The sequence below is a fragment of the Thamnophis sirtalis genome, unplaced genomic scaffold, assembly GCF_051295495.1.
Source record: "Thamnophis sirtalis isolate CommonGarterSnake01/CBP01778 unplaced genomic scaffold, rThaSir2_p1.2 scaffold_2, whole genome shotgun sequence".
In the NCBI taxonomy this organism is placed as follows: Eukaryota; Metazoa; Chordata; class Lepidosauria; order Squamata; family Natricidae; genus Thamnophis; species Thamnophis sirtalis.
The window spans coordinates 176046365-176053597 of NW_028261382.1; the positions used below are offsets into that span (position 1 = coordinate 176046365).

The following is a 7233-nucleotide window of genomic DNA, read 5'->3' on the forward strand; positions in this document are numbered from 1 at the left end:
ACCGTGATTTTTTAAAAGGCTGAAATGAAATACGTTGGAACGGGGCAGAAACAAGTTTCATTAAATATTTCATCTGCAAAATTGCCGTTTTTCGTGCAATTATCAGGAAAACCAAAAGTGCCTGTGGCCTGTGCTTGCAGAACTGAAGCCTCAAAGTTAGCTGTGGCTCACATTCCCCAGTGGAGGGATGGTTTGCTTTCAATAGAGCCTTGCCTTCCTTGGTTAATTTTTTCATAGGGTCTTAAATGCAATTTTCTTTATTAATTAGTCACATCTCAAAGTCAAAAAAAACAAAACAAAAAACAGGCTCGAGGTTCATTTGGCCAGAAGAAGCGATCAGTTGGCGGAGATGAGGCATGACTTCCTCTTTGTATCAAAATTAACACCCCCAAATTGCATTCTTAGCCCTGGGCCAGTCCCAGATTGGAAGGTTATATGCCTCAGAAGTGATGCACCCTATTTATTCCTCCAGATGTCTTCGAAAAGAAAAGAAGATAAAGAAATGCCCCACCAATGCCTCCATCTGGTATGACTCCATAGACATTCAACCCTTTGAGGTGCCAAGTGTTTTTTTGCATGGAAATCTGGAAAGGAAAGAGAATGGAGAATATGTTACAAATAACTTTAAGCAAAATGAATAGGAGACCCCCCCGTGCGCCTACCCTTGGGTTCTTTGATTATATATATCTAGGTGGCTTATAGGCAGAGCTGCTGGCACCTTAACATCATCAGGCATCAACCCAGGATTACCTTGGTGTCTCAACCCAACCGCCTGAGCACCTGTCACTTGATTACTGTTCCTGTGAATTCATCTACTATCCAAAGAATACCAATGAAGCGAAGATAAGTTGTAGCTGTCTCTCCTTATCTTGACTTCTCCTCCTGGCCCTTAGTTCACATTAGGCTCAGATGGAGAAGACAGATAAATGAGGCAGTGGTGATGACAAAGATCCTGAGCCTTCCCAAGTGTTCGTGTGTGTGCGCACGCGCACATGCTTACTGGGCATTATATACCCCTAAACCCCCCTAAATAAAAAGCTGGCAATATCTAAGAATGTAACCAAGACTGCGATGGACTCCGTTCGTGAAGTTGTTTAACAGCAGCTTAGATATCAATTTGTTGGACTGCCTGCGTTGGATTTAGTCCCTGAAGGAAGAAGGAAATCTGTCAGGACAATTGTCACTTGGACAAAAGCAGCTGTGGTATTTATTCCAGTAGTCCCATCGTTCCATCTTAACAGAATTGCAGCTGTCCATTTATATCACCGGATTAAATAGCTGGCCACCATGAAAAGCAGCATGTCTGCACACACCTTGGACTTCTGTGGTTGTTCCGGACTTTGCTGTTGGGTTCAACACTGGAGATTCTCTGCAATGCTCTTGACTATCTTGCAAAGGTGTTTTTGGGATGTTGCAGAGGAAGGACTCGTCAAGTTCAAAAGCTAACCAACTTATAATTTGTTCCTTGGATCCTAAGCACTCAAGATTTCCCAGTGAGCTAATTTACATGAGGGGCATCTTAGATTCCGGGATGAAAATAAAAAAAAACTGAAAGGATCAAAAGGTTTAAATTAAATGAGATGGACATATTTGACACGAATGAATTTTTATCTTGTTTATTTTTTTAAAGCTTTCCTTTCCATTTTTTTTTAAAATATGCCTGTAAAACTGTAAAGTAGTAGAGGTTATGAAATAATATTAATACAGTGATAAAATGTCAGGACTGAAGTACAGTCATCAAAAGCTTTGTATTACAAAAGAATGTAGCAAAAGAATTGACAGATACAACCTATGTAAGGAGTGAAATAACTTGATTTTGTGGCATTATATATATACAAAAAAAAAACTAATGAGGTCAGCCTTCTCTAACCTGGTACTTGCTAAAATGGATTAGATAACGTAAATCACCTTCAGAGATCTTACCGACTGGAAATCCAGCATGTAAGTTTAATAAAGAAATAATAACCGGCTTCCATTGATATGCTGCTTAGAGATTTGTAGCTGCAGTCCCAAAACAATAGTTGTGCACCAAAATGGAAAGGCTGGTCTCAGAAATGTAGTACTTTTAAACTTAAAATGTAGTGCAGTCTTCCCCAACCTCTTACATTCCAAATGTGTTGGATCCCCCATAATCAAAGGGAATTCTGGGAGTCGCATCTGAAGAACACCATGGTTGGGAAAGGCTGCTATGATTCATATGATTCATACCATGTTTTCAAAGCTGCTTTAAAATGTAAATGGGCCAGGTCCACCAGAAAGCCACTTTTCTCAGCTTCTTCTCCGGCCAACGGAGCATGCACATGAGAACTTTCTGGTAGGCTGAGCCCAGAGTTTTTATGCATGTTAACGGGGGCTGTAGCTACTATATACAATTTATGGCCTTCGCATCCAGCTTTTCAGGAGCATCCGTGAAATGATGCGCTTTCATTTCATAAGCAGAAAGAAACATATAGAGATATACGATTGCGTTCTGATTTCTAGATACTGGGCAAATGTGTTTTTACCGGCTTCACTTTATTTTAGCTTTGCTAAACCTGAAAATGTTTATTAAGGTATATTAAAATTGTAGAATTTATAAGTAGCAATGTATAAGTCGGGTGCATTTAGATTCTGTAGAATTTCAGGCAGTTGAACTGTGCCTAAAAAAAACCGAGTGGAATGTCCAAAGAGTATAAGAAAATGTATAAGAAAACCACACAAGGGTTTTTCCAACTAGCCTTCCGTTAAAATATTTGGTGTAGAGAAGGAGGAATGCCCACAAAAGCTGTGCCTTTGCATTCCACAAACAAGCTTCGTGTCCTTGAAACTCCAAGGTTGCAGTGATTCACCAGGCTTACAAGTTTTACCAAAGAACTGGCTCACACATCCTAAGCTGAGACTCGCTCATCCAACTGACTTGCAGAAAATTGTGCATAGGATCAGACTGTCCTTCCCGTGTAAGAGCTCTGCTGATACTGGAAAACATGAATAGGATTCATTTGTGATACACGTGGTTCGAGGTTCAAGGTTCATTTTATTTATATGCCGCCCTATTCCCGGCAGGGACTCAGGGCGGCGCACAAACCCAAAGGAGGGGAAGGGAAACACAAAAACTACAGCAAAAAATACAGGGCATTTAAAAACAACCAACAGCCACACGATTCGAGAGGGGAAGGGAACTCATCGACCACCAGGCCTGCCGACACAGCCAGGTTTTAACGGCTTTTCGGAAGGCCTGGAGAGAGGTGAGGGACCGAATCTCTGCGGGGAGCTCGTTCCAAAGCTCGTCACAGTCAAAATCGTAATAAACAGACGTGGTATTCTGTGGTTCGGACAAGTTTGCCCCGAACCAGTAGTGGAAATCACGGGTGGCCTCTCCCACCCACCCCAACTCTATGGCATTCCATTTAGGCCCCTTTTAAAGCTAAAGTGCATGCGTGGAAGGCTGAGCAAATGCACCAGGGGTGGGTTTCTCGCCCCGTTCCAACCGGTTCGGTTGGAACGCAGCCGGCGGCATCCTCGTGCATGTGCGTGGTGCACGCATGCGTACTAGCGTCTGTGCGATGCTCCAGCTGCTCCTGGAGGATCGCACAGGCGCTGTATGCGTCCTGCGCATGCGTGGAAGCGCAGAACTCATCAAAACCGGGTAAGGAGCGCGGGCGGGCAGGTGGGCCCTTCGCCATTCCCGGAAGTTACTTACTTCCAGGTTCGCCGACCAACCGGTTCGCAGGGACCGCCGCGAACCGGTTGAAACCCACCCCTGAAATGCACCCTCCTCACATTTACGAACCGGTAGGGAAGGTAAGTGAATACTACCCCTGGTAATAAAAATGTATGTTTGAAGTAGGTTCCTTAAGTCAACCCCTTGAGCAAGTCTTAGAATGCTGTTCAGAAGCTTGAGGAGAACAACAAAAAATAATGGTGCTGCCTCGGAAACTACATGCTTTCAAATATGTCATGGAAGAACATGGGGCAAGGAATGAGTTGGATCTAAGCTAGAGTAACAAGTAGCTGCCCTACTATTCCCACCATTGAACGGTAGTAAGAAATTCAGATCTGGTGTAGTGCCTCACGTCATCTACAGTCATTATAAAGGATCCAAATGAAATACTTCAATGTGTCCCACCCTTTCAAGAAATTGCTTAATTGGTGTGGCTAGAATAGAAATATCCATCACCTGTAGCAGGGCCCTCTCCAAAACCTGGCAACTTTTAAGACTTGTGGACTTCAACGCTCAGAATTCCTCAGCCAGCAGCCCTGTTCTGTTGACGAGGGCAGAATAAGGAGGAGAGCCTTCTCGGTGGCTGCTCCGACCCTATGGAACGAACTCCCCGTGGAGATTCGTACCCTCACCACCCTCCAGACCTTCCGCATAGCCTTAAAAACCTGGCTGTCCCGACAGGCCTGGGGCTAAAGACTTCAACCCCACCCGAATAGTATGACTGTTGCGCTTTTAATGATGTATTGTCTTTATGTGGGTATCTTGTTTTGTTTTTCCCTCCCCCTGGATTGTGAGCCGCCCTGAGTCCCCTCAGGGAAAAGGGCGGCATATAAATAAAGTTAAAATCTAAAAAAATCTAAATCTAAAAATAATGATGTTCCTCCGAAAGAGGTTGTGCGAGCATCACAGCCTGATGGCTTATGGGACAAGAGAGCATGGAGCATCCTCAGCACTTTCTCGTCTTAATTTCCAGATTCCACTTCTTTAAAAAACAAAAAATCGTACTACAGGTCTCAAGCACCATCCAGTAAGAACAGAGTGTTTTTGAATGAAACGTTTACATAGTCACAATAGAACGCTATTCGAGCTAGGAATGGCTATGCTGCTAGAAAATAGTACTTATTGGAACAAAGTTCATTTTCTTTTGTTGCCCAATGCTGCGATTGTTTTTCAGAACTGCTTCACATTGCAGGCATGTAAATAGATGCTACTGCTGGGTGTTTTCCTGTTGTTTTTTTTTTTGTCCCCTTGGGCTTCTTGGTATTGTAAGTGTCTACATACCAGAGGAGTCCAAATATCTGTCAATAATCTCTGTCTTTTATAGATGGCCAGTAGTGTGTATCCCCACTTCCCACCCCTTGATTGCTGCAAATTGTATAATACTGTGGCTGCACTAGCTATAAGGATTGTTAATATTAATACTGTACTATTCAACTTGAACGTATTTTAGAGATGTTAAATGTACATAAAAGCTTGATTTTGCCTATCTTCCCCGTTGTTTCACCATGATTGATCCTCCTTCCTGTTTTTCGTTTGGGACTTCGTTTGGATTTAAGGGGGAAATCCTGCAAAACACAGATTTTAGAGCTGAAAAGGGTGCGACATTATACAGATATTTTCATCTGCTTATGCTTAGAGCCGAGGTGGCGCAGTGGTTAGAGTGCAGCACTGCAGGCTACTTCAGCTGACTGCTAGTTCTGCAGTTCGGCTGTTCAAATCTCACCGGCTCAAGGTTGACTCAGCCTTCCATCCTTCCGAGGTGGGTAAAATGAGGACCCGGATTGTTGTTGGGGGCAATATGCTGACTCTGTAAACCGCTTAGAGAGGGCTGAAAGCCCTACGAAGCGGTATATAAGTCTAACTAGCTTTTTTAGCTTTTTTTGCTTCCACTTTCTCTCTCCCCTGGTATAGCTGACAAAGCTAGGAGAGCCTGTGGCTTAGAGGTTAATACATCTACCTAATATTGCCCCCAACAACAATCCGGGCTGTTCTGCAGTTCGGCTGTTCAAATCTCACCAGCTCAGAGTTGACTCAGCCTTCCATCCTTCCGAGGTGGGTGAAATGAGGACCTGGATTGTTGTTGGGGGCGATATGCTGACTCTGTAAACCACTTAGAGAGGGCTGAAAGCCCTATGAAGCGGTATATAAGTCTAACTGCTATTGCTTTGCACTGTTCATCCCATTTCCCTCTCTTCTCATCTCGTGGAGTATTTCACGTTGTGTCTGGAAAACAGGAATTCAACCCTATGTCCTGATGTCCACTTTCTGATGGGAAAGACCTATTGAACTGCACTTCTTAAGGGTTGAATAGAATTGTGCTGACAGAGGTTCTTTCCAGGGTAAATTACGGGGCTCATGGCAAGGCCGAGATTTCCACTTGGCTCTTTTGATTACAGTATTCATCCACTCAGCCATATTGTAGTAATAGCTTAGCGTAGGAGCACTTAACTCATCCAACTGTGAGTCCTCTGCCATAAGACACGGAAGGCGCACTGATATGCAACATCAAGCAATGAATCTTTTGTATGATGTTTTCCCAAGGGAAAAAATTGGGAGGAGGTTGATCAAAACGCCCTCCTAATTTACCTTCTCCACTATAACCTTGGTTTAGTATAACATACTGCGTATTTACAATGCTTCAAAATGACGTTCATTTTCAAGTCCAGTACCCCTTCTTCTGTTCTGTATAAATTATAAATATATAGGAACTTTCTCAGATTGCCAGTGAAAGGTCAATAAAACTAATACACTGGGTTGTCATTTATTTTGGAACTGGGGAAAGAATGAGCCGAGGTGGCGCAGTGGTTAAATGCAGCACTGCAGGCTACTTCAGCTGACTGCAGTTCTGCAGTTCGGCTGTTCAAATCTCACCGGCTCAGGGTTGACTCAGCCTTCCATCCTTCTGAGGTGGGTAAAATGAGGACCCAGATTGTTGTTGGGGGCAATATGCCGACTCTGTAAACCGCTTAGAGAGGGCTGAAAGCCCTATGAAGCGGTATATAAGTCTAACTGCTATTAGCAATAGCAGTTAGACTTATATACCGCTTCCTAGGGCTTTCAGCCCTCTCTAAGCGGTTTACAGAGTCGGCATATCGCCCCCACAATCTGGGTCCTTCTATCCCAACTAGTTTCTAAGGGGCCAAATGAAATTCAGTATTAAAAGTGTAAACGTAATTCACATATCTTGATTTTACTTTCCCGGAAGCAGTGAAATTCAGTATATGAAAAAGGATATTTGTTTCTCTTACGTTACCAATCGTAAAAAGGATATTCAGTCGTGATTGCTTTTGACCCCAAGCATTTGATGATAAGGGAAGCTTGCCTCTTAGTAACTTTGAGGAAGTGGGTTTTACTGAGACCCTGAGTAGTGAGGGACAGCGTTAGTCACCCTTCCATGTGCACCGTAGTTATTAGTTGATGGTGGGCCCCTACATGATTGAAAGATTGTACATCTGACAAAACCCGCTGATTGCAGAAAATGTATTTGTTAATGACTGCCATGATCACTTAATAACACCCTCCAAAAAAGGTCA

At 43.4% G+C, this 7233-nt stretch overlaps 1 protein-coding gene across 1 annotated transcript in view; it reads left to right on the forward strand.

The window, feature by feature from the left end:
• Positions 1-5186, forward strand: part of BCL2 (BCL2 apoptosis regulator) — a 150506-nt gene extending 145320 nt beyond the window's left edge. Inside the window, exon 5 of the transcript XR_015695698.1 lies at positions 473-5186. The gene's annotated coding sequence lies outside the window, so the exon portion shown is untranslated. The remainder of the gene's footprint in view (positions 1-472) is intronic.
• Positions 5187-7233: the final 2047 nt, after the last annotated feature.